The sequence below is a fragment of the Nyctereutes procyonoides genome, unplaced genomic scaffold, assembly GCF_905146905.1.
Source record: "Nyctereutes procyonoides isolate TBG_1078 unplaced genomic scaffold, NYPRO_anot_genome, whole genome shotgun sequence".
NCBI classification, from domain to species: Eukaryota; Metazoa; Chordata; class Mammalia; order Carnivora; family Canidae; genus Nyctereutes; species Nyctereutes procyonoides.
The window spans coordinates 80,982,349-81,008,886 of record NW_026575146.1 but is presented as its reverse complement, the minus strand read 5'-3'; the positions used below and the strand labels follow the sequence as shown (position 1 = coordinate 81,008,886).

Here is a 26,538-nt window from a genome sequence, read left to right as displayed (position 1 = left end):
AAAAAAAAAAAAATAGGGAATCGTGTGAGCTGTGGTTTCTGGGGAGGTTGGATAGAATTCTCCCAGAATGCGGCCATCTGTTTAATGTTTGTGTCCCAAGAAGCCTATGTTCCGAACTTCCTTGATGAGGTATATTTCCAGCTCTATAAAATTTCTACCCAAAAAGTTCTTAGTATCAAAGCCGATTACTATTTATCCATCCCTCCACCTGCCTAGCCCTGCTCAAAGTATTCACACTGCCTTGCATCCTTCTCTCAAGTTGAAAGAACTCGTTACTTTTGTGACTCTGACCTTGAGAAGGAACCTCATTTTTACAACCAACATAAGAGTAGTAAGTACCTCATGAAGTGTCACACATCTCAGTTCACTGCCATGAACATATGGGTGCTTACGTGTCAGCTGAAGTTATGAATAGCAACAAAACTGAGAACAAAACATTTGATTTATTTATTCAGTAAACATGGATTAGAGACCTGTTCTGGACCAGGTACCAGTGAGCAAGGCAGACACAAGGCAGAGTCTGTCTCTCCAGAGAGAAAGGGAGAAGACACAAGAACAGCCCTGTGTTCTAAATGTTCAGAAGGACAGGATTTTTTTTTTTTTTTGAGCCATAGAACGGGGGCTTCCCGGAGGCTCCCCAAGGAAGTGAAGTGCAAGTAACATACTCCGGGTGCAAATGGAAAAAGTGAATTTGGTGGACATCTCTAGATAAGCCTCGCTTCTGAATGTTTCCAGCTGCGGGCAGGGAGCTCCAGATGGGCGTTGCTATGGAAGCATCTTCCAGTTCTCACTTCCTGACTGAATTTATTTCCGAGTTTCCCGTGCCTGTGCCAGTTCCCAGCTGTAAATACAGACGTGCTGGGGTCCCTTCTTCCTGCAGCCTCGTAGCTGTGCAGGGAGCGGATGTGGCTGGAAGCCAGCCCGGGAGCCTCCTCCCGACAGAGTTAGTTGTGGAACCTGCCGTGTCGTGGCTTCTCTTCCATCCAGGCTCTTTTCTCTTTTCTTTGTCCTCTTGTGGGACGGTGCCAGCATGCCCCAGCCTGTGTTTTGAAACTTTAGACCTCAGATTGTATTTGATGGAGAAATGAGCTCATGAGGGCTTCCTCCACCACCCAGCTAACCCGGAGAAGTTGCGTCAAATCTCTTTCATTCCGATCCCCCACTGAGGCTAGATTTGCCATCCTCCTGACAGAAACTGGGCTGGCTCTTCTTTGGGACTGTTTGCAAAGAAAGAACTTGCTGACCTGAACAAAGAAACAGCAAACAAGATAGGGGAGGGGTGCAGCTAATTGCTTACTGAGATTGAGACCTTTCAGTTACCCTTCAGTGCTTTAGAATAATAATTGGTAATGTGCTGAGAATTTACAATGCACGAGGTATTCTTTATATCATTTTAATCCTCTTAACAACCTAGTGAAGTGTTTATCATTCTTATCCCCATTTAACAGCTGGGGAAACTGTGGCAGGGGCAAGTTCAAGTCATTGGCCAAATTGCTGTACTGCTTTAGAGCACCTGAAGGCTACAGGTGAAAAAGAATGTAACCAGAGGGTGCTGGATGGCCCAGAAGAACGAAAGCAAAGCCTCAGGAAGGACTGTGTACTAGTCAGTTACTTGGTCGCAAGTAACAGAAACACCATCAGCCCTCGGGGAAGGATCGGCTCAGGCAACTGGAAAGCCCAGAGGTGGGGTCAGCTTCTGGGCTGGTTGGGCCGGGAGCTCAGGGCCATCACCAGTGACCCACTTTCTGTCCCTCCATTCCTCTCTCCGATAATCGGGTCATCCTCAGACCTGGCTGCCCTGGAGGCTGCAGACCGGCTGTCAGCACTGGTCCAGGTTTAAGACTGCCTGTTGGGGTGGGGGGGCGGAATCTGCCCCCCACCCTTATGTAGGGCGTCAGAGCTGCGCGTTCATTGGGCTAGCGCGGGTCACGTGACCTTCCCTGACCCAATCACTGGCCAGGGTGGGCTCGCCGAGCCGGCTGTCCCCGCCCAGAAGCTCCGAGGAAGGGCTGAATGGGAGGGAGGGCTGGGCGGCATCCAGCCGGAGGACGGGGACGGAACACGAATGCCACTGTCAGGATTCTTTCCTCACGGCTTCCCCCGCCCATGTCTGCTGTATTCCACTCCCTTATATTAGTGTTTCTCTCTGCCTTTCCTTCCACCGGGTGGGAGAGCTGGCCGTCCACAGCCCAAGTTGTCCACCTGTAACACGCTCCCAAAGAGAACGGCCCTGTGTTCTCTAGGCCCAAGCCCACCACAACCCCAGAAAGAGAAGATCCCTCCTTGGCTCCCTTTGGCTCCCTTTGGCTCATTCATCAGGACCAGGAAGGGGTTCCCAGGACAGGCCCAGCTGAAGCCAGGTGCTCTCCCTGGGGTGATCGGCTATAGGCAGGGATGGGGTCATTGCTCACCCTGTCCTCTCCTGGGTACTTACTCTGTCCTCTTCCCAGGACCTCTAAGCTGGGAGCCATCTAAGCAAGACCCTGAGGATGGTGATTGGGCCGTAGGGACACTAAAATGTCATTTCAGTCCTAGGCCACTGGAGGATGAGGTGTGTCCCATGCAGTGTCCATGTTTCTGAAGCAGCACCCTATGGAAAGGCCAACCCACCAGGCCACAGCCCCCGCCTGGTGCCTGCCCCGGCCTTATCCTGTGCATCTCTCTGCATCTGCCTTCCAGCCACCTGGCCAGCTTTCAGTTCCTCAGCTCATGGCACTTGTTCCCGGCCCCCAGGAGTGCTTCCTCTTCTCCCTGCCCCCCCCCGCCCCCACAACCCCCTCCCCACCCAATTCTGACCTGCCCATGCTGACTCTTCTTTCAGAGCTCTCCTTAAACATCACTTCCCTGACTGCGCACTGCCCTTCTTCCCGGAACTCCTCAGTTGGTATATTTGGGGCCTGTCATCTCTCCATGGTATATCAGCTCCATAAAGGCAGGCACTGCATCCATTTTGTTAAGGGTGTAACCCCTTCCACCAGATACACACTTCACTGACTCTTGCCGAGGAAATAAACAAAATTATAATAATATAAAAAACAGTAGCTACTTCATAATAGGCATACTACTAAGTGCTTTTTACATGCAAAGCTTTTAAGTGATGATTCCCACTTAACAAACATAATAATGACAGTAAGTGTATCAAGCAGTGAGTACCAGCCATTATTCTAAGTCCCTTACCTGTGTCATTTCACTGAATCTTAATGGCAGCCTTCTGAGGCCAGCATTGCTCTCATCCCGCCTTCACAAGGCCAAGGCATGTAGTGAACATAGTGACAGGATGTTGGGCTCTAGTCCTTTTCCTTCTTCTTTCTTTTTTTTTTTTGGTATATGTGCTGCTGATGTAAGCACAATCCTTTTCCCTTCTACTGCATGTGGAGGGAAGGAGAGAAAGGGCAGGAAAGGTAGGAGGGTTTGGAACACTGGCCAGGGAGATGACATGCTCGCCACACTGCCATGGGCAGCATCTGTAGAAATAGGTGCCTTTCAGATGTAGGAAAAGATACTTGATTGACCTTGTGGATAAGATTTGTCCAGTGTTGTCGGGAGAGAAGATGGGACCCTCACTTTGGGGACTTTGGCAGGATCTGTCATTGTGAGCCTTGCTCACACCTTTGCTTTGCCCCAGCAGCTCTGTGTCTAGGAATTTTTGTCTACAGGTATTCCCAAGTGAGGGAAGTCATCTGTGTCCATGGGGTTCATGACAGCACTGTATGTCAGAGCAAAGATGGCAGCCGCCCTCCATGCCCATCCTTGGGGGACTGGATGGATTAGGGTGCCTGTACTGTGGGGTGCTGCTGGGACAACAGGGAATAAGTCCTAATAGGGAGCGCCTTCCCTGTCGTTATCAAGCATGAAAGAGGAAAGAAAAAGGAACACCTTTTACTAGTAATTCTCATATTACAATCTGAGGGAAGAGTGTAGGTTTTATGAAGATGCCAATCCCAGTCAGCCCTACAGCACTCTTAACGATCAAACTCGATCACTTTAGGTTTCCATAGCAGGCACTGTGGTCCCCGCTCTGGGTGTGTATGTATTTTATATACAGACAGACGTATCCAAAATTACATACATGTATGCACGCACATATAATTTCGTTATTTTATTCAAGTCTCTGCTTGAATGGCTGAGACACTGCCTCCAGCAGACCTTGCTGAACACCCTGTCTAAAACGGTCCCTCCTGTCATCTTCTGTCCCCTGCTATATTTTTCTTTATAGTACTCACCATCTGACCTTATATGTTCATTTGTTTTTTGCACCATTCTCCTGAGCATGTGAGCTCCGAGCACAGAGATCTTTTTTTTTATCACTGGCTATCATCTCAGCATCTAGAGCAGCGTCTGGCTCCTTGTAGCTCAGTAAGTCTGTGCTGAATGAATGTGAACAAGCCTGAATGATTTTCCTCTTGTTATGGATGTGGGCCCGAAGCCTCCAGAGGCCTGGCCCTCCTTGCCTGGAACAAAGTGGAGCTCACCACTGTTCTGACTGGAGAAGAGGCAAGAATTGCCCTATACCACCATCTATGCTGTCTTTTATACTTCTCCACTTACTAACACTTCCTTGAGAGAGGTGGGTATGGGCCAGGGTCTCTTCTGCTGAGGCTTCTGCTCGTGGAGCATGGAGAAGCCTGCACAGATAGCTTGGACAGTGCTTGTTCTGGGCAGTTATTCCCCAGAGAATAGGCAGAGGGAGAAAGAAACTTCCATTCTGAAGGCCTCCATCCTCAGGAGGACCCTGTACTTCAGCCCCGTGCTTAATATCAGAGTCCAGGGGATCCCTGGGTGGCTCAGCAGTTTGGCGCCTGCCTTTGGCCCAGAGCACGATCCTGGAGTCCCGGGATCGAGTCCTGCGTCGAGCTCCTGGCATGGAGCCTGCTTCTCCCTCTGCCTGTGTCTCTGCCTCTCTCTCTCTCTATCATAAATAAATAAATAAATCTTTAAAAAAAAATATCAGAGTCCAGTTTGCCCAAGGGCCACCTCAGACTTCGTTCCGTATTTCAGTTACCAGGACAGCTTTGCTAACAGCTTTTAGGCCTCCCTCTTTGCCAGGCACTTTGCCAATCACTTGATACTTGTTCACTAATTTAATCCTCCCAACAGCCCTATTGAGGGTAGAAATTACTCCCTCTCTTGCTCCCCTGTGGACTGATAAGGAAGCCTGGGACTCAAGCCCCATGAGGAATGGGGCACACAGGTGCCGAGAAGTGGGGTGGGGGGCTTGATGGTAGCTCTCGATGGCTGTGGAGATGGTGTTCCACTGGCCACGTGGCCTTGCTGCTTCTACATCCACTTTTGAGATTCTCCCGGTGACCAGAGGAGGAGGATCTGGTTTCCTCTAATGTGATGTGGATTGTTCATCATGTTGCAAAGCCCTGCTGAGCAGCACAAAGCCTTGACAGGTGGGAGGAAGTGGGTGGAGAGCTTTTGCTGGTTTATTTTGCGTAGACATTTGCCACACAAATGACCAAACTTCTCTTTCTCCTTGGGATTGGTTTCCATTGGGCAGGGGAGAGAGTTGGATAGCAGCCAGAGGAACTCTGTTATCACCTAGTCAAGTCTGATCCTCCCTTGAGAGCCCTCCCAAGTGGCTCCATCTAACTCAGAGTAAAAGCCGGAGTCCTCACCATGGCCAACCAGGCCCCACATGATCTGTGCCCGTTACCTTGGCTTCATCTCTACCTTCTGTTCCCTCACTTGCCCTGCTCCAGGCACCTCGGCCTCCTCAGTGCTCCACAGACACCCAGCTGTGTGCCTGCCTCAGGGCCCTTGCACTGGCTCTTCCTGCTACCAGAAAAGCTCTTCTCTCATACCCATATCCCCCCAAACATCCTAAAAGCCTTTGTTTATATGTTGCCTCCTTAGGGAGGTCCTCATTTCCCTTTTCTGTTTTTCTCTGTGCCACTTTTCTAACCTATCTTTTACTTATTTTTTTAAGATTATATATGTATGTACTTAAGCTTGCGGGTACACATGCATGAGCCAGAGCAGTGGGGGGAAGGGGGTAGAGGGAGAAGGAGAAGCAGGCTCCCTGCTGAGTAAAGAGCTGATGCAGGGCTCATTCCCAGGACTCTGAGATCATGACCTGAGCCAAAGGCAGACGCTCAACCGACTGAGCCACCCAGGTGCCCCTCTTTTACTTATTTTATTGTTCATCTTCCCCACTAGAATCATCAGCTCCAGGGTTCTGTTCACTTGGATCCCTAGTGCCTAGAGCAGTGCCTGGCACTGAATGGGCACTCAGTAAACCTTTCTTGAAAGAATAATGGGCTCTCACGTACAGAATGGTCCAATCTTGTACTATTGTGCTGGGAAAGGAAATGGATGTGGGGAGTTCATGTTTCTGCTCCTCAAGCCTCAATGAGCTCCTCTCATGCCAAGCCATGGCTCTGGGCTTCCAACACCAAGGAAGCCTGATTCTCCAGGCTGATTTAAGCCAAGGAGGGAGGGTGCATCTGCTGAGAATACAGATTTGCACCCCTGGACTACCTGTGGGGGAGGCTGTGAGAGCCAGTCCCTGGCCTTGGTAATATTTGATAATGGGAGGTAGGCCCAGCCTTCTACTGTGGCTCCTAGGTGGGAAATTCCCAAATCATAAGAAAGATTATGATTTGCAAAGATTATACAGCCAAGATGTTTTAATTCCTTAAACATTTTATTAAACCATTGTGTATATGTATGTATGTGTGTGTGTATATATATATGTATATAAAAACGCAAGAGCACTTACTAAAAATACATAGTTAGATGAACTTTCACAAACTGAACACACTCATGTAATCAGCTCTAAGAGCAATACTTCTAGCCTCCAGAAGTCCTTTTCCTGTTCTCTCCCAGTCACTCCTCCCTTCCAAGCAAAACCAGTCTCTTAATGTCTCTTGACACCTGACTTTGGACTTTATGTAAACGCTTCCCTGTGTCTGGCCTTTCTAGTCAATATTACATCCATGAGACATCCATGTCATTGCATGTAGTTAGATTTCATGCTTACTCCTGTATACAGTTACAGGAAGACCTGACTGGCAGGAAGAAGTTGAAAATAGCTAGAGCAAAATGTGCAAAGGCCCTGGGATAGGGTAAGCTTTGGAGGGAAAGGGGGTCAGCGTGATGGGAGCATTTGAGCAATGGGATGGGTAAAATGGAAGGAGATGAAGTTTGAGGGATTTTTAAGCAGGAAAGCAATGTGATATAGTCTCTATTTAATTTTATTGTTCTGGCTATGTGTGGAGATTAGAATCTAGGAAGCCAAGAGTGGACTCTGGGACACCAGCAGGGAGTCTGATGGAGTTGTGAGGGTGGTAACTTGGCCTAGGAAAGAGGAGAAAAGAACTGGATTCAGGATATATTTTGGAGACAGTGGCAACAGAAGCTGCCAATGAACTTGCCATGGAGGATGAGGGAGAAAGAAATGTAAGATTCCATTGTGTGTCTGCATCGTACTTTGTCACTCCTCCCTGCTGGTGGCCGCTCAGGTTGTCTCCCATTTTCCTCACTCACAGAGCCAACACCCACATGCACACATCCTTCCTGAGCTGGCCCTCAAGGATCAGGGACAAGGGCATCCCAGGCAGAGGGAACCGCTGAAGCAAAGGCGGGGGCCTCCCCTGAGCCAAGCCCAGCTCAGGCCCGAGTGTAGGCTGCAGAACGGGGAGCACATGACCTGAATCTACTGCTTGCATCGAGTGGACCGGCTGCCTGTCTTGAGATGCTCTTTCATGCCCCCCATCCCCCACCTTCCCCAGAGCTGCTTTTTCCTCCCATTCCCTCCCCTCTGCAGGTTAGTCTGGAGCTTCCATCAGCAATGGAGCAGCAGGTGCTTATGTTGGAGTTGCTGCCCTATGCAGGGGCCCTTGCTCTCTGCAGTCAGTTTTGTTCTCCTGTCTCAAGAGTCATGGTGGGGCTTAAATAAGCATTGGCTGGCGAGGCCGTTGGTTGGGGGCCAGCCGGAGAGGATGTCTGGCCTGTAGGAAGTGAATGAGAAGGCCTCTCATTTGTATGAGCCTGATTCTTTTGTGTCCTTTGTCCCATTCACTCCTGTTTCTTGTCTCTGGCCTTGTTCTTGAGAGTGTGGGTCCCTCGGGCAGCAGCAGCTGCTGCCTGCCTCCTTTGCCCTTTCGGAGAGACTTGGGGCATCTGGGGGACTGTAGGCCGCTCAGTTAGGGGAGGGCAACTCAGTCAGCATGAGTTTAAAACAGTGTGACCGGGATCCCTGGGTGGCGCAGCAGTTTGGCGCCTGCCTTTGGTCCAGGGCGCGATCCTGGAGACCCGGGATCGAATCCCACATCGGGCTCCCGGTGCATGGAGCCTGCTTCTCCCTCTGCCTGTGTCTCTGCCCTCTCTCTCTCTCTCTCTCTCTCTCTCTCTCTCTCTCTGTGACTATCATAAATAAATAAAAATTTAAAAAAAATTTAAAAAATAAATAAATAAAACAGTGTGACCTGCAAGCATCTGAAGAGAGAGAGACCCTCAGGTCCTGGGGGTCTGGGTCCCACCCTGGCTTAGGCTTCTCTCTCTTATGCTATTGGGAGGGGCTGGCCATGCCCACTTGTCAAAATTAGCATCTCTGGGAGTCTGCTTCCTTGCCTGCCCAAGGGCCGTAGAATAGGAGGAATTGTGGATCACGGGAAGGTAAAATCTGACATGTTTCAGCTCATACTAGGTCAAAAAAAGGGGGGGAGGTGGGAGGGCAGAGAGGGACAGTCTTGAAGGAGAAAAATATAGGGCATTAATGAGCTCAGCTAAGTACTCTCCCAAGCTGCCAGAGAACCTGTGAATCATTGCAACCTCATTAGAAGGCAGCCTGAAAAAGAATTTTTATTTATTTTTTGAGTGAGTAATATATGCACGTGATAAAACATTCAAGTGGCACCCAAAAAGATATGTTAGTGGTTCCCCCACCCCCATCCCATCCCATCCACTGTAACCTAGTTCCCCTCCCATGAGGACACCCATTTCAGGTGTGTATTTAGAGATACTCCATACAAAAAACAAGTGCATATTATACATTTAGTTCTATGCCTTGATCTTGGAACCCATCCCATAAGATGACTATATAATACTCCATAAAGAGTCTTCAGTGCAACACTCCCACTCCTGAGAATCTACCCTATAGGGACACCTGGGTGGCTCAGTGATTGTCTGCCTTCGGCTCAGGGAGTGATCATGGGGTTCTGGGATCAAGTCCCGCCTCAGGCTCCCCACAGGGAGCCTGCTTCTCCCTCTGCCTCTCTCTGTCCCTCATAAAGAAATAAAATCTTTACAAAAAAAGAATCTACCCTACGGAAAGAAGTGGCCCCAGTACCAAAAGATGTTTATAACAGAATGGTTTGCAGTGGCAAATAAGCAAACAAAACCCTGTAAATAAAATAAATACCCATTTTTCAGGGAATGATTGAGTGAAACATAGCACATCCATGCCATGGAATATCAACTGCTAAAAGCACTACTAGTCATTTGGAGGCGTTGTGATATATTTAAAGGAAAGCAAGATTCAGAGAAGTAAGATGATATGATCCCATTTATGGAAAATACAGTGACAAAAGTTGATGTGTCTGTGTTGTGTTTGAGCGATGGTGTCGTACCTCCATTCTCTTCCATGCCACATGGCCTGCTTAGCTCAGCATTCTGTGTAAAAGGTGCTGCAGTGTCCTTAACTGTGGTCAAATCAGACTTTGTATGTTGGTCAACATTAGAGACTTGTTGGGAGGGTGCTCCAGCCTGCAGGTGGGGGGCTGGTGAACCTCACCTGGACCTCTGTCAGACCAGGAGAGGCTAAGGTGGGTGCCTCATGAGTACTTGGAACTGACCATGACAAGCACTTAGACCTCCTTCCCAGTCTCCTGGAATGAAATATGAAGAGTTTGGTCAGCTGTTTGAAGTGTTCATATCTGCCTCTCATAAGAATAACACGGGAGAGTTATAGAAATGCTAGAGTCAAGGCATCGGGTCCCTGGCTGTGGGGCAGGCAGTACAGGCAACAGTCTTCCTTACGTCCACAACATAGCCCACCACACAAGAGCCACCCAGTGAAATGTTTCTCATGCCCTCCTCTTAAACCAGATAAGCCCGGTTGCTGGGGAGAGTGGAACTGGAAGGAAGGTTCTAGGTGGGCACACTCCCACCAGACCATTGCATTGCACCCCTCCAGGGCCACCGTGTGTGCTGTGGTCTATGATCGTGGTGACCATGGAGATGTTCTCTGCGAGACTCTGCATGCCTTCCCCTTTCCTACCTCTAGTTCCAGGGTGAGGATGCATTCTTCCAGAATTCTGGTATGTCCCTCAGAATGGATGTGGTTGGCAGTGGGTTGGGGCTGGTGACCCGTTTGGGTTATAACTTGTCTTCTGCTGGGCTTCACTTATAGTGGCAGGGAAAGCTAGAAGGGCCAAATTGAGGCTTCCTCCCCTGACTAGACCATTTGTGTTCACAGTGCTTTCTCCGCCTCTTGACCCTATCCCTTACCCCTGCCCACCCTCGCTAACAAGACAGAGGACACTTCCTGCCTCTGTCCTGTCCTACAGGCTGTTCAGAAGTAAGAGCTCACTTCTTGCTGGCTTATCTCCTCTGCCCCGCCTCTGAGATGGAAGGACCTTATTGCTACTGACTTGGCAGCTTTTATCCTGCATAGGGTGTGTGTATATATATAAAGGACAACCTTCAAGTTTCTGGTTTGAGCAGATGGGTAGTTGAGGGTGTCTAGTGGTCCACTCTCTACCAGTGGATGGGAAAGAAACAGGTATGGCTGAGGATATTATGTTGAGGGTAAGGATACATATATGTTCCTATATGTATATGTGTGTGGGGAAAGAGAGAGAGAATTTAATATCTTTATTGAAAGGACAAAAACGTATCTCCCACAAAAAGCCAGGCAGTGATTTTGTTCATTTATTCAGCTCATTTAACAGGCGTTTGGTGACTGCTCTTGTTCTGTGCACAATCTGAATCTGGCAGAAAACCACTCTGGAAAAACTCAGGAGATGGGACGCCTGGGTGGCTCAGTGGTTTAGCGCCGCCTTCAGCCCAGGGCATGATCCTGGAGACCCGGGATCGGCCCACGTCAGGCTCCCTGCATGGAGCCTGCTTCTCCCTCTGCCTGTGTCTCTGCCTCTCTCTGTCTCTCTCTGTCTCTCTCTGTCTCTCTCTGTCTCTCATTAATTAATAAATAAAATCTTTTTTAAAAATAATTTTAAAAAAAGAAAGAAAAACTCAGGAGATCAGATGATCTGGAGATCTTAGATCAGGAGATCTGCATGTCTTCCTTCTCTGCCTCACCCTCATGGCCACCCCATCGGCAGGGCCTGTGTGTCCTTGATTCTAAATTCACAACTCTCCCAGCCTCCTCCTTTCCATCCCTCTGCCCTCACACTCGTCCCGGCAACCACCAACTCTCTTTGGGCATGGCAGTGACCACTTCATGGTTTACCCTGCTTCTTTTTAACCCTGACAGTCTTTGTGACAACCAGAGGGATCTTTCAGGAATGTAGATCAGAAAACCTCACATTCCTGCTCCCCATCATACTTGGAATAGAAAGCATATGTCTGACCATGGCCCCCCGGCCCCATCAGTGTCTGCCCCATACCGGAGCACTCTGACCTGGGCCTCAACCATCTAGTCACACAGGCCTCCTGTGAGTTCCCTTGAACAGACTCACAAGTTCTCCTCCATCTCCTGGGATACTTGTTATTTTGTTGTTTCTTAACTTTCACTAGAGACTTTATTATCAGCACAGTCATTGAATCAGGGTAGCCTTTTGAGTGTCTGTTAATTGAGGTATAATTCACATGCCATGAAATTCACTCCTCTTAAAGTACACGATCCAGTGGGTTTTGGTGTATTCACAAGGTTGTGCAGCCTTCACCAGTATCTAATTCCAGAACGTTCTCATTGCCACCCAATCCCCTGCCAAAAACTGTACTCATCAGCTGTCCCTCCCCCTCTTCCCAGGCCACCACTAATCTACTTTCTATGTCTATGGATTTGCCTCTCCTGGACATTTCATGTAAGCAGAATCATATAATACATAGTCTTTTGTGACTGGCTTCTTTCACTTAGCATAATGTTTCCTGTGTTCATCCACATCGTGCATGAGTCAGTACTTCATTCTTTTTATGGTTGAATAATATTCCGTTGTGTGGATGGTGCCATGTTTCATTTATCTATTCTTCAGTTGATGGACATTCTGGGGTATTCTTACTTCCACTTTTCAAATGACTTCTCCTTTCTCTTTAGTTCTGGGCTAAAATTCACCTTGGTTTCCCAAATGGTGCTTCTCATCATTTGTGCTTAAAAATGTATTTGTTTGTCTCTGTTTATTTCTGTCCTTCGTTCTGGACTATCAGGTTTGTAAGGATAGGAACTGTGCCTGCTTTGGTTTGTGTCCCACCCTACACCACACATAGTGCCCAGCATACGGTAATGCTTAATAATTGCTGAATAAAAGACTCAGTAGACCTCCTATAATTCTTTTAAGGTTTTATTTATTTGAGAGAGAGAGTGAGAGAGAGCAGAGCACGAACTGGGGGAAGAGCAGACTTCCTGCCTGAGTAGGGAACCCGACACAGGACTTGATCCCAAGACCCTGGGATCAACCCTAACCAAAGGCAGACTTAGCCACCCAGACCCTAGCCAAAGGCTTAATCAGCTGAGCCACCCAGGCTCCCCGATCTCCTATAATTCCTATTTTACATCCTTGTAAGGCAAAAATGGTGGTAACCCTGTTCTGTAGGAAATTCTACATCTAGCTTTCTGCCTGGTTTTGAGGAGAGATCAGGGGCCCTCTAAAGCCTGAGGGAACTTAGGTAACAGACTTCTAGAGGGATTTCTCTGGTATAGAGACTGTCCCATTGGCCATCTGCTGTGTAAGACAACAGTATCTTTTGAAAGTACACTTGGCTGCCTGTAGCAGAGACTAGAAATAACACCAGTATAAACCCCATGGAAGATGGTTTCTATCCTGAGTAAAATGTCCACAGGTTGGCAGCCCAGGGCCAGTATGACAGCTCCAGAGGATCCTTCTATCTTTCTGCTTCACTATCCCTAGCAGAAGGCTTTCATCCTTAAAGTGGCATCATGGTCCACTGTGATCCCTGGAGTCAAGCCAATGAGTCTAGTCCAGGTGGGAATTAGGGTGGGGGAATGGGCATAGAAGTGTAATCCAGCTCCAGATCTCTGGTGAGGAAGTTTCCTTCAGGCCCCACAACAACTTCTGCTTACTCTTGTTGGCCACCCCCAGCTGCCGGGCAAGTCAGGATGGGTAGTACTAATTGAGCACCTGGAGAAGAAAGGGAAGAATGGCTTTTTGGTGAACAGCTAGCACCCAGTAGGTCCATTTCCTGCCCACAGGACCCTGAGTCCCGGAGCCAGCTTCTCCTCACCGGCCTGGACCTTCAGGTTACCTTCCTTCCCTAAGTGGCCAGAATCAGAACCATGCCTTTCTCTGCAGAGAAGGGGGTTTTATTTAATTTTTTTGAGAGGGGGGTTTTAAAGCTTTTCACGGGCCTTTAGTATAAAAATTCACTATGTCACCAGCAATAAGAATAAGTTTATCTCACCTTTATTGAACACTCACCTCGTGGATAGGTTCTGCTGTTCACAGATTAATTTTTGCAATGCTCACAACACCCCTATTATCATCATCCCCATTTTAAAGGTAAGCAAACTAAGGCACAGATAGGTTGAGTAATAACCCTACATGTTCTTGCTGCTAATAATGTTTTTTTTTTTCATTCTCCCCTTTCAGTATCTTATGAATAAGAGGATTAAAAAATAAAGCTTGACCTATTTTGGTAGACTGACCACTGTGCTATCTTCCATCTGATTAGCTGAGATCTAGGGAGTGCTTTGTGGAAAAGCACCCAGCAGTCAACCACACTGATGGGCTGTTTTTATGGAGTGCAGGAAGGGGCTTAACTGTTGGCACATCCAGCAAATGGCTGGTGACAGGAGGAAAAAGGATCCACAAGCTAGGCAGGATTTCCCTAGCCCATGAGCCGGGGGCCAGCAGAGCACAGTGCTGTTGTGCCAGTGGGCTGGGCTTGGCCCTTAGAATCACAGTCACCCCCACTGCACTTAGAAGTCCATCAGGATAAAGAAGGCTGTTTGAAATTCAGGTCCTCTGAGGATTAATTGAGACACCAAGTCCTCTCTAGATGCCTGTGATCAGTCATGCCTAGTGGAAATCTCTGATTCCTGAAGTTCATCTCTGAGCCCAGTCCTTTTGAGACACCTTAAATGCATGTGAGTGACTGTTCTCACTCTCCAGGGTGATGGCACAGCACAAGGCTGTCAGAGCCTGGCTGCGGCAAGGTGTTTTAGTTAGGTGAGCACGTGGCTGCAAGTACCAGTCTAAAGTGGCGTTGTCATTTCAATACAAATGACATTGTGTCAGGGGTGCCTGGGTGGTTCAGTGGTTGAGCATCTGTCTTCTGCTCAGGTCGTGATTCCAGGGTCCTGGGATCAAGTCCCACATCAGGCTCCCCACAGGGAACCTGCTTCTCCCTCTGCTTAGGTCTCTCTCTCTCATGAATAAATAAATAATATCTTTTAAAAAAAGGATTTGTGTCAAATGGTATGTGATTCAATGGCTTGGCTGAGGGCAGAGCACTGCTCTGACTCTCTTGCCCCCCTCATGGCCACAGATGTCTGCTGCACCCACCTTCCCCAAAGGGGCCAGGGCACCCAGAGAGCAAGTCCTTCTCTTTTGGAAGAGTAGTGTTCTGGGGACAAGAAGGACCCTCTCAGATCCAAGTATCACATCCACATTCCACTCTGGAACGAGGCAGACTAGGGAAGGGATAGAAGATTGTGTGAATGAGTCTCACTATTTTGGTGAGGAGAATACTCTCCTAGAACCCCTGCAGGAGAAACCTTCACCTACACCAACATGAAGATAATGCTCCTGTTATCTTCTAGACACTTCTGTCTTTCCTTTTGCAGGCAGTCTTTGAGCCATCTGAAATGGACATCTGACTGTGGACTCAGATGGCTTTCAAGGCTTAGCCCGTTCTCTCAGCTGCTGTGCTTGGGAAGTGGCATTGGTGGTGGCCCTGGAGCCAGATCCACGGGGCTCAAATCCCAGTGGATTTGTGCTATCTACTTGCTGCAGGATCTTGGGCAGGTTACCTCTCTGTGCCTTGGTTTGCTGGTCGGTTAAAAATGGGGATGCTAGTGGACCCCCTTCTCGGGGCTGTTAGGAGGGTAAATGAGTTGATGGTTAACTGAAAGCAATGCCTGGTGTGTGGGCACATCAAAGCAGAACCCTGGTGCTTCCAGCCAGAGTGAGAATTTGCAAGGCCACATTGGTCTGGGAACTCAGCAGGGAATCCCAGACCCGTCAGTGGGGAAGTGAAGTGTGTCACTGAGGTTACTGTCTCTTCCTCTTTACAAGAAATTGCCACCCGTTCTCTCAAAATGTCTGATCCTATGTATGCTCTCACCCGCAGTGACAGAGGGCTCCCCTTAGTCTACAACTTCAGTACATCTGGTCATGTCAAAGCCTGCCATACTGGCAGGTCGGCTGTGCGGGAAATGGCCACGCACTGTGGCTTTTCCTCGGTACTTTCTCTGCAGTGGGTTTGTCTTGTGCCACTCTTCTGCAGAGTCACTTCAGCTAGGCTGGAGGCAGGACAGCCATGTGGCCCCCGGGACAGTGAAATCCTGCATCATGATGCTTACCCTCTGGTGGCAGGTGGGGGATGTGAGACCCTCAAAGTCAGTGCCCCAGCCTTAGTCATATCTGTGGACTGAATCAGTCAATGAAAGAACTAGGGCTAAGTCGTTAGTGTGTTATTAATAGAATATAGGTCATAGGAGAAAACATGATTAATTGCAAGATGATCTTAGCGGCTGCCATACAGTATAGCTAGTTGAGGACCTAGATTTTCCCAAAGCAAAGTCTTTTCACATAGCAGCATTTCTTTGTTGGCAGGTGGGTAGAGGCAGTTGAATGAACAGATATTTTCCTAAAGCACTCTTTCAAAGATGGGCTGAGGATGGGTGTAATGGGAATCTTCTCTAAATGAAGGATGACTGAACCACTTTATTAATAAGTGGGTAGGTCCCTGATGCCCCAGTGTGAAGCTGTGGTAAGGTCTAGAAAGGGGAAGGCAGCTTGTAGCAAAAGGCCCCAGTGAGCTGGATTCTCCTATCAGCCACTTACATGATGGGCTGTATGGAGGAGAAAGGTCTGGCTGCCCCTGTCAGTGCTTGGTCAGGAGGGGTGCGTGTAGCTGGGCCCTCTTAGAGGTTGGATGAACACTGCCCAGAGTATGTGTCCTACTCCAAGACAGAAAACGTAACAGAAAGCTGCCATCTCTGGACACAGGGAGAGAAGAGTTGATAGGTGTGGTGCTAGCCTTTGGGGCCAGTGATCCTGCCCGCTGGAAGAGCAGGTGCCAGCAGGCAAAATCTCTGACCCGTCTGATTAGTGGCCACTTCTTTACTTGGTCATTAGGGAGGAGGTGTAAGTGGATGATCCGTTCCATGTGAGCTGAGATTGAAATATAAGGAAAGAGGACCTCCTGGGTGACTCGGTTGGTTAAGCATCCACCTCCTGGTTTTGGTTCAGATCTTGATCTCAGGGTCATGAGATTGAGTCCTACGATGGCTCCAAACTCAGCGTGGTATCCACTTGAGATTCTTTTACCTCCACCCTCTCCCCTCCTCTCTGCTCCTTACTATCTGCATGCTCTTGCTCTCTCATAAATAAATAATCAATCATTTTTTAAAAAAGAGAGAAAGACAAGGAAAGGATAGAAATGTGAGGCCCAGAAGTACCGGAACAGAAAGGCCCAGGTGTGCCAGCTGCTTTGGAGTCAGGGGAACAGCACCCTGGCTGGTCGCCCCACAAAAACACCTCCCAAGGAGCCAAGGCAGTAATGCCTGCTTTGTAAGGTTTCAATGAGGATCAAAACCAAGATCAGTAACGTGTAAATACTTTGAAATGTGATATGAGACTGGTTTTCCATATGTTATTTTGGAAGGGGAAACTTGTCAGATGCTCCCCTGACAGCCCAATTTTTAAAGCAGAAGAGAGTGGAGCTGCTGTCGGTAAATGGGGTCTGGTGGGCCTGCAGCCTCCCCCACTGCCTCCCCTTCTCTCTGTAGTGCCCTCCTGGGACTCTAGAGGGGCCTGGCTCTGCCTCCAGCTAGCCCTGAGCCCCAAACAAGTCACGTAAGCATTCTGAGCCTCAGTTTCCTGATCCATCAAGTGAGCACTTCAAAGGAGATCAGTGTTCTTCACCCAGTTCCTATGGACAGGGGCTTCAGAGGCCTTTGACATTTTTGAAACACAGTATTGTTTGTTTGTTTTTTGTTTTTTGTTTGTTTGTTTGTTTCTGGAGAAGCATGACACAGTTTTGTTTTGTCAGCTTCTTAGAAAGGATCGTGTTCACCGAAACGTGAAGGGATGCGTATTGATTCCTGAGATCCCTTCTGGTTCCATCAGTCCGTTATTTCTGTTGTAAATGACAGGATCTTGCAGCTCAAACTGGCTTAAACTGCGAAGGGAAGTTAATGGCTTTGGGACCCGAAAGTCCCAGAGCTGGCCTGACTGGAGGCAATACTCAGGTATTGTCAGGAATGCACCCTTCTCCACTTCTGGGCTCTACCTGCTCAGCCTCGACCTCTTCTCCGGTGCCCCCCACCTCCAGGTGGCCAAGAGCCCTCAGCAGCCCCTGCCTTCCATCCCATGCTCTCCCCCAGTACTTGGAGCAAACTTTCCAGGGCCTACTCTGATTGGCCCTGCTTGGACCATGTGTCTCTCCCAGAGCCAATCGCTGTGGCTAAGGGGAGGATCCATGGTCACGGTGGGGAGTCAGGCCTGGATACCCTCTCACCCCCAGGTTTTGTCATCTGGGATTCTCTTTCTTGGTGTAAATCCTGGGAAGTGAGATCCATGGCCCTGTGAGATCCTGGCCTGTGTGACACACAGGTGGGCCAGCTGCGCTGTTGCTCTGGCTTGGGTGCTGGGATTACTGAGGCAACTCCAAGGCCATCCTCCTCTCCCAGGTGGTATGAGGAGGGGCTCTGGGAGCTCTGGGGTCCTGGCTGGACTGCTGGCCCTGTAGTCCACCTTTGCTGCTGTTTCCCCAACCCCTCAGCATCCTCCTCTCTGCTGTGGCCCTTCCCATGTATGAGGGACCCAGTACTCATGGACTTGACAGCTCCCCCCAGTAGGAGAGACGTGGCACTGCCGCACATCCCGGCTGATGTGCCTTTAAAGAGCCATATACATCACTCTAGAGAAAGGGGGAAGGGGGAGGAATGAGAGTGGCAGAAAAGCAATTTCCACTGTCATTTAAAAGGTAGCTATTAAAATTTTACAGGAGTTTTATTGCAGGGGCTTCCAGATGATCCCAGGACATTTTTTTTTTTTAATGGAAAATCTGGTGATAGAGGAAAATATTCTGGGTGCTTCTGATTCCCTCCTGCCCTACCAAGCATCTTGAAAACCACAATTGTCAGGGCTTCATAGACTAGTGTAGGGAAAGCAACTACCCAAGAGACTATTTCTGAGTTTTTAAAGAATATGTGTTTTTCTGTGTTTGGTCTTTCTATGTATAGTAACTGTGTCTAATTTTACTTTGTGCTTTCCGAAATGGCTTGGTAGTGAGCTATGGGAATTGTCGAGAACTGCACTCAACTCTGCCCTTCTGTGTTAATCGAGTCATTGGTTTTGTGAACAAAGGGAAATTCAGGTCAGCCTGCTTAAGTATCAAAGGAAGTGTTTGAACTCAAGGCCTGGGACATTCTGTACAAAATGGCTTCAGGTGTGGCTAGATCCAGAGCCTCACAGGAGGTAGCCAGGACCCCGTTTTCTTCTACTTCCTGGCTCTACATTCCTCTGTATTGGTTTTGTCATCAGATGGGCTCTGAGGCAGCTCCACGTATATATCCAACCAGCTAAGCTGGGCCCCAAGAGAAACAAGCCATCTCTTTCCCTGTAGTCCCAGGATGTGTCCTGAGGCTGCTGTTTGTTGAACCTGATCACCCTGGTTTCAACACCAGAGCCACCCTGAGCCATCTCTGAGGCCAGGAGCAGGGAAGAGGAGGTTCAGTGGCTTTACTGGCAGGCCTGGATCATATGACCAGCCTTCCCCCACCCTTACGAACTCATGGTAGAATGAGGGTCATTCCCACAGGAATTCCAGGTGCTGAGTGGGAAAGATACGGTTCAGGGGACTCAAGGGAGATGGATGCAGGGTGGGCCGAAACTGCCAGTGCTCAGTACCCCTTCCCATACAGCTCACCCCTTCCCATGCTCACCAGTTGTTACCATCCCTGGGAACCTGCTCCACCTTTATTTTACCCTATCTCAAGTCTGACTTTGGCATTTTTTTTTAAAGATTTTATTTGTTTATTCATGAGAGACACAGAGAGGCAGAGACATAGGCAGAGGGAGAAACAGGCTACCTTAGGGAGCCCAATGCAGGACTCGATCCTGGGACTCCGGGATCATGCCCTGAGCCGAAAGCAGACACGCAACGGTTGAGCCACCCAGGCATCCCTGGCTTTGGCATTCTTGATCTCAGGTCCATGGACCCTTCCATCCAAGGATGGAGTTCAGAGGATCATAAAGTTGGCTGGGGAAAAAAGTTACATCTTTATTTCCTCTGCCATCTGAAATTTAACGTTTCCTTTCCTTCCGAATGAGGGCTGCAAGCCACACTGTATTGGCAATACCTGTGACTGTGTCACCACTAGAAAGTAAAACTGTTTCCATATCACATTATAATTGTTGCAGATACTGCGAAAGATCATTTACATTCATCTATTTCTAAATTACTCTAGTTATTAAACCCACACTAGGATCTTGTAATTTAAAGCATTCATAAAGAAGCAGGAATATTACCATATCTCAGATTAGGTTTTATTTTACACACACTTTGATATCTTAATATAATTGGTTTCCTTTATAACCTTGTGTATTGTATTTTGTTTACTTAAAAACATGATTCTGAGGGGGCACTGGGTGGCTCAGTAGTTGGCTCAGGTCGTGATCCCAGGGTCCTAGGATCTAATCCTGCATCAGGCTCCCTACAGGGAGCCTGCTTCTCCCTGTGCCTATGTCTCTGCCTCTCTGTGTCCCTCATGAATAAATAAATAAATAAAGTATTTTAAAGAAGAAAATAATAAAAACATGATTCTGAGAAGGAATCCACACTCTTCTTTAGCAGGCTGCCCTCAGGGATCTGTGGCTAAGAACCCCTTTTGGCTTCTCTAGGAACCCCTAGGGGCAAGATTATTGAAGATATCCTGATTCCTAGATTCTGGAATGTTGGCTAGCTGCTTGTTAGGTTTTTCTTCCTGGGAGCTTCTTGAAGGAGCTGGCTGGAATTTGAACTCAGCCTTGGTGTTTGGGTAGCATTTGGACATTGTGGTATTGGGGAAGTGGGGCAGAGAGGCATTGCCAGCCTGTAGTTAGCTCTCTTTTCATTGACCGCCATGACCGTTGGCCTAGCCATATGGTCAGGAGCGAGGTCTAGGACCAGGCTGCCTGGTTTCATCCCAGCTGTAATACACTTCTGACTGGCTGGGCAGTGTGTGCCTCACTTCCCTCTTCCATAAAATAGTTGAAATCGTAGTGTCTATTTCTTAAGGTTATTCAGAGAATGAAATGAGTCGGCATATGTCTACTAGGACAGAGCCTTGGCACATAGGGAACAAGAATCTAACTTAATGGCCATTCCTTATAAAAGGGTTCTAGATCCCCTCAGATCTCATCTCCCTGCCTTAAGTACCTGATCTAAACTGAAATGTGAGGGTGAACAGTACAGACAATGGCTGCTCGGCCTGGAGACGTTCACTCATCATAAAATATCCGTATAGAACAACTCTACTAAATATTCAAAAACATAACCATATAAAGTTTTCATGAAATATCCATTCATATGAACAACCATTCTAAATATTTTAAGACATAAATTAATAATATAAAATTACAGGTCAGAACAAGTGCTCCTCTGCTCACAGTTGTCTGAAGGAAAATCCTCATGATAGCCTTCCACCCACCCCTGTCACCTCCCTGCCCTCACCTCCCTCCACTTGTCCCGTCACTGACCTGGTGTCAGGCACACGGGCCTCCTCCTGCTCCTAAAATGCCCCCCGCCACATGCTTTGCCTCAGGTCCTTTGCAATGGCCATTCCTGTGGCCTGGAAGGGTCTTGCCCAGATAGCCACACAGTCTGTGTTCCTCCCGCAATGAAGTGTCAGTTCTCATCTCAGGCTGGGAAGCAGCAGGCCCATCACTACGCTCACCCCACTTACTTTCATCAAGACACCACTACTCCCTGGCTCCACATCGTGTATTTGTTTATTGTCTTCCTCCCCGACTGGATTGTCTACTATCTGAGGACATTGACTTTGTCCTGGTCGCTGACATACCCTTGGGTGCCGAGCACAAAGCAGGTATTCAGTGAGTATCTGTCACGGGAGTGAATTTGTGAATGACAGAAACTGCGGCAAGAAGGTTCAGGTTGGCCAAAGATGTAACCTCGTGTTGTTCTTCTCCATAGATGCACAGTCTTTGACCTCAGATCCCCTGGGACCCTCAAGGAGCACTAGTGCCTGAAACACACTGAGGGTGAGTACATTGTGGCTGTTTGTTGGCTTCAGTTGTGCGGCTAGTGCACATAGGCCTCTCTTATTTTTAAAGTCACTTAAAAATGCATCGAGGGAAAAATGGAGGTCTCCTTCACTGTCCTGCCCGCCACCCGCAAATGTGACATCCTCCCTTGGAGGTAATTACATCACTGGTCTGGGGCATTCCTGCCAGAGCTTTTCTGACTCATGGCTGTCCCTACTTCCACTTGTGCACATGTCCCCAGTTTGCAGAGAACCCGTGCTGCATGTGGCTGCTTCTCCTGCAGGTTTCCCACTGTCCGCAGTAGCGGTGCGTCCTGGAGATCTTTGCTCATAGCAGACATCAGTGTAGCACACTTTTTTTTTTTAATTCGATTTTAATTTCAATTTGAATTCAATGTACTTTTTAAAATGTACATGGAATGAAATTCATTCTTTGGTGTACATTTCTTGGAGTTTAAGCAGATGCATTCAGTTGTGTATCTACCAATCCCATAAGATACAGAATGACCGTCTCACTGCCCTTTGCAGATGTGCTGCTTCCCTACAGGCTGAATTCCCTACGTAATTAAAATGTGTACATACAGTGAATGCTGGTGATGTAAAGATTTTGAGTATGTTATAATTAGGTTTCTGGGGTTTTTTGCTAGTGAGCATCCTATCCTCCTTTGTTTCTTTGGCATAGACTAAACAGTGGCGTTCCAGTTGATAGTAGGGCATTCCTAAGTGAGGACATTGACCTTTGTTGGCAGGCTGCAGTGAGGGTGCTTGGGAGCAGTGGGAGTAAGGGCATTGTCTGATCCTTGAAGCACCGGATGACCCTAATAATGTGGAAAGTGGAGACAGAAGATTCTGGCGTCCAGACTGCACACTGGGAGTGCTGTTGGCTGAGTTGGAGGGAGTCAAACTGGGAACTGAGTGAATCTGGATAGCAGCTTCTCTCTTGGCTGTTTGTTGGGTCTCTTCACATTCCTTCATCCTGGCCTAAGGCTCTGCTCGCATACCTAGAGTACATGTTTGTGGGACAGTCTCAAGGGGCTGCATTTTCACCAAAGAATGCTTCTTAGCACAATTTTTTATTAACTTTTTTATTTTGGGGGTGCCTGGGTGGCTCAGTCAGTTGAGTGTCTGCCTTCGGCTCGGGTCATGATCTCAGGGCCCTGGGATCAAGCCCTATATTAGGCTCCCTGCTCAGTAGGAAGTCTGCTTCTCCTTCCCCTGTGCTCATGCACTTTCTTTCTCTCTCTCTCTCTCGCTCCCAAATAAATAAATAAATCTTTAAAAAAACAAACTTTATTTTGAAGGAATTTTAGATTATAATAAAGTTACAGAAAGCATACAGAAAATTCACATATCCACCCTTCATTCAGTGTCCCCTACACATCGTTACCATCTTACATACCTTGGCATAACCACCAGAACCAGGCAATGAGCACTGGTCCAGTACAATGAACTAAATCAAAGGGTTCAGTCATGTTTTGCTGCTTTGCTACCGATGACTCTCTTCTATCCCAGGATCCCACTCAGGATGCCATGCTGTGTTCAGTTGTCCTGTCTCCTCCATCTCCTCCAAGCCGCAGTGGTTCCTCAGTCTTCCCTTGTGCTTCTGACCACAACAACAAATATGCATTTAAACACCTTCTGTTATGTTCCCTGTATTGGGACCCTCAGGAATGAACTGAACAGAAACCTTTCCCTCCGGACACTGACATTCTGCTAGAGAAGAAAACAGCAGACAGACAAACAAGTGAATGGGGTGGGGATGAGAGCTACAGAGAGAAGAGTGATGCAGGAAAAGGGGGCTGCCTGGGAGGAACAAGCGATTGTAGGCAAGGTAATCCAGGAAGGCCTCTCTGAGGAGGGCCCCGAATAGAAGTAGCCAGGCAGGTACCCAGCCTCACTTATCCCCGGCCCGGGGGAGATAGAAACATATTATCTCACTTCGTAACACAGTTTCGGGAATCCTGGCAAGAAGGACAACTGTGTTCCCTTTCTGTGGGGCAGCCCCTACTTCACTCTTGCCCTTTGTCCCCCTGTGAAAATGCCAAGTGTTGCCAGATCTTCTGATAATCTTTTCCCCAATAGAAGGCAGAAATGAAGAATTCTTGCTAGTCCAATAAACCCAAATTATGTTACATCAGATGATTTTTAGTGATTTGTGTGGATGAACATATTTTGTTTACATTGTATTTGCTATTATTAGTTTTTAACTTTAGCAGCAAAAGATGCCAACTTTCATTTCGGTAGTAATGTAGATTCCTATTTGAATATATGTGTATGTATATACACATACACATATATAAGTTAAAAATGAACTGGTTTACTAGGGCATCTGGCTGGCTCAGTCGGTGGCGCACACGTGACTCTTGATCTTGGAGTCATCAGGTCGAGCCCCACACTGGGTGCCAAGATTACTTAAAAAGAAAATTTTTAAAATAAAAATGAATTGGTTTAGAGAAAATATCCAGTAAATAGTGGCACAGATGGGACTAGATGCAACTGAAAAGGAAGAGCAGAATATGGTGATGGAGGCTTGGGAAGCACTGTTCCAGCCCAGTCTCCCACTCTTTCTCTCTAGGTCAGGGGTTCTCACCCAGGGACCTAAACGAAGGTTGGCAAACTATCACCGTGGATGTGTGCCCTGAGCCATTTGTGTTACGGTGGGTGCATCAGCCAGGAATGCTTTTAGCTGCAAGAACAGAGGACTCAACTCACAGTAGCTTAAACAAATGAGGATTGATTCCTCTCCCATAATAACCAACTCAAAAGTACTTGGCTATGAGATTAGTTCAGGGGCTGAGTGGTGTCCGGCCTAAAGCTTCTTGGATTCACTTGGCTATCCCCTTGTGGTTGCAAGGTTGCTACTGTGGCTCCAGCCAGAACCAGGAGGAGAAAGTCAACCCCAGCAGCATGAGTTTTCTGGTCGTGAACTGCTTGAGCACTCCCCCCAAAATCCCCCCAGAAGATTCCACTTATATCTTACTGGCTGAAATGTGTCACCATGGCCTCCCCTAGCTCCAAGGAGGGTGGGAAATTTCATTTAGGCTTTCAGCCTCTCCTGGGGAAGAAGCCAGGGGAAAAGGGACTTGAGAATGTCAGTTAGGTTAGCCAACCAACAATGTCTAGCTCCACAGGGAAAGAAAAACAATAATCATTAATGTTAATGGGGACTGACTCTGTGCCTGGCCCTTCCCTGAGCGCTTGACGTGAGTGATCTCATTCAACCCCTGCACTGGCCCTATGAAGTCGCTGCTGTGATCTCCCCACAGTAGTGACTTGGAAACTGAGACACAGAGTGGTGATGAAGCCACTTACCAAGTAGAGGAGCCAGGGTGGGGACCTTTGCAGTCTGTCTCCAGAGCTTTTGCTCTTGGCGCTGTACTGTGTTGCCTCATAAGAGGCCCTGGGGCCCCAGACTGCTGGCTGTATGACCTGAGTTTAAATTCTTCCAGCCCGGGAAGAATGGGACAGCAGAATCTTGCTTTGGGCAAGTTTCAGTCATTGCAAAGCTTTCTTGTGAATCACATTCCCTCCATGTGACCACCTTACCTCTCCCTGATTCTGCTCTAGTCCTGGTGAGTAGCACCAACTACGTGTCTTCTTCCTGGCTTGCAGATAGATGGCTGAGAAGACTTCTCCTTTGGCCTCCTCTTCCTCCCCTTTCCAAACAAATGGTACCTGTGCTTATAATTCATCTTCCTGGAATGAGGCTCTGGCCTTGTTTTCTTTCTTGGGGTTCTGCTGGGCCGATTCAGCGCACATTTAACAGGTTCCTTCTCTATGCCCATCCCTGCAATATAGTGTGGCACGGGGAGGCAGGCCTTCAGTGACAGTGACAGCCCAGAGCCATCAGGGCTGTATAGGGGAAGCCCAGGGGCTGGTGGGCCACCAGAGGAGGTGCCTGGCCAGCCTGTAGGTTAGGTGGGGCTCCTGGAAGCAGCTTTGGGCCTTAGAGGAGGAAGAGATTCATCAAAGAGCAGTTTCTCCTTCTCCGTCATGTCCCCTTTCTTCAGTGAAACTGCCACTAAAGCTCTTCGAGAGAGAAGAATCTTCCACCCCCTTCCTCTGTAAAATGAGGGGTTTGGACTCACACATTGGGCGCTTACCATTTCGTGGTCCCATGCTGGGTGCTAGACTTACAGGGATGCCTTCCTGGAGAGACAGTATTTTGGGAGAGCTCTGTAGGTCAACTACCTGGAGTGATGAGAGTTCTAATATGGGAAGCCACAGGGCTGAAGAAACTTGGAGAGGACACCAAACCCTGACTTGGGGTTTCAGAGCAAGCTTCTTGAAATCAGAATGGCAAAATAAAAAATGGTTTGACATGGCGGAGGGCACAGGCTCCATCCAGAATCCACCTAGGTCCAGGGTAGGGAGGGCAACCCGGGAGCCTTCTAACCCTTCCAAAGTGACTGTGGATCTCAAACACTTAGGCCAGTGCCTGGCACAAAGTAGTTACATAATAGACAAGATCATGGTCATCGTGGTGGGTGGTGGCTCATACACATTAGCCTTTACTGTGTGTCAGAGGGTGGGCAGCTGAGTCTCCAGCCTATAAGGTAAGAAGCCCTCACTGGTCCCGTTATGATTATTTATTTACCAAATATGAGTGTTTACCCTGTGCTGGTGTGGTGCCAGAATATAGCCGTGCCTGGGAACAGGACTTGTCCAGCTGAGGCCTGGGCCAGAAATCTTGTGGGAGCACAGCAGAGCTTCTCTGGTGTGTGTGTTGGAAACCCACAGCTATTGGCTTCCCAGCCCTTTTCCAACTCACTAGTCCCGGGGCCTTTCAGCACTGGCCGCTAGTGTGCAGGCTGCCCTTGACCTCTGTGGCCAGAACGCATGGATGCTCTGCTCAGCCCATCAGTGGAATCCCAAATTAGACCTGACAGTGTGATTTATTCTCTGGGATGGAGCCGGGAGGGCAGAGCCCCAGTGGGTGATTCCACGGGAAGGTTGTCAAC

The 26,538-nt window shown here is 48.3% G+C and overlaps 1 protein-coding gene across 4 annotated transcripts in view; it reads left to right on the top strand.

The window, feature by feature from the left end:
• SIPA1L3 (signal induced proliferation associated 1 like 3) overlaps positions 1 to 26,538 on the top strand; it is a 235,714-nt gene that overhangs the window by 73,717 nt on the left and 135,459 nt on the right. For all 4 annotated transcript variants that reach the window (XM_055309713.1, XM_055309710.1, XM_055309712.1 and 1 more), the window contains exon 2: positions 21,508 to 21,575. The gene's annotated coding sequence lies outside the window, so the exon portion shown is untranslated. The remainder of the gene's footprint in view (positions 1 to 21,507; positions 21,576 to 26,538) is intronic.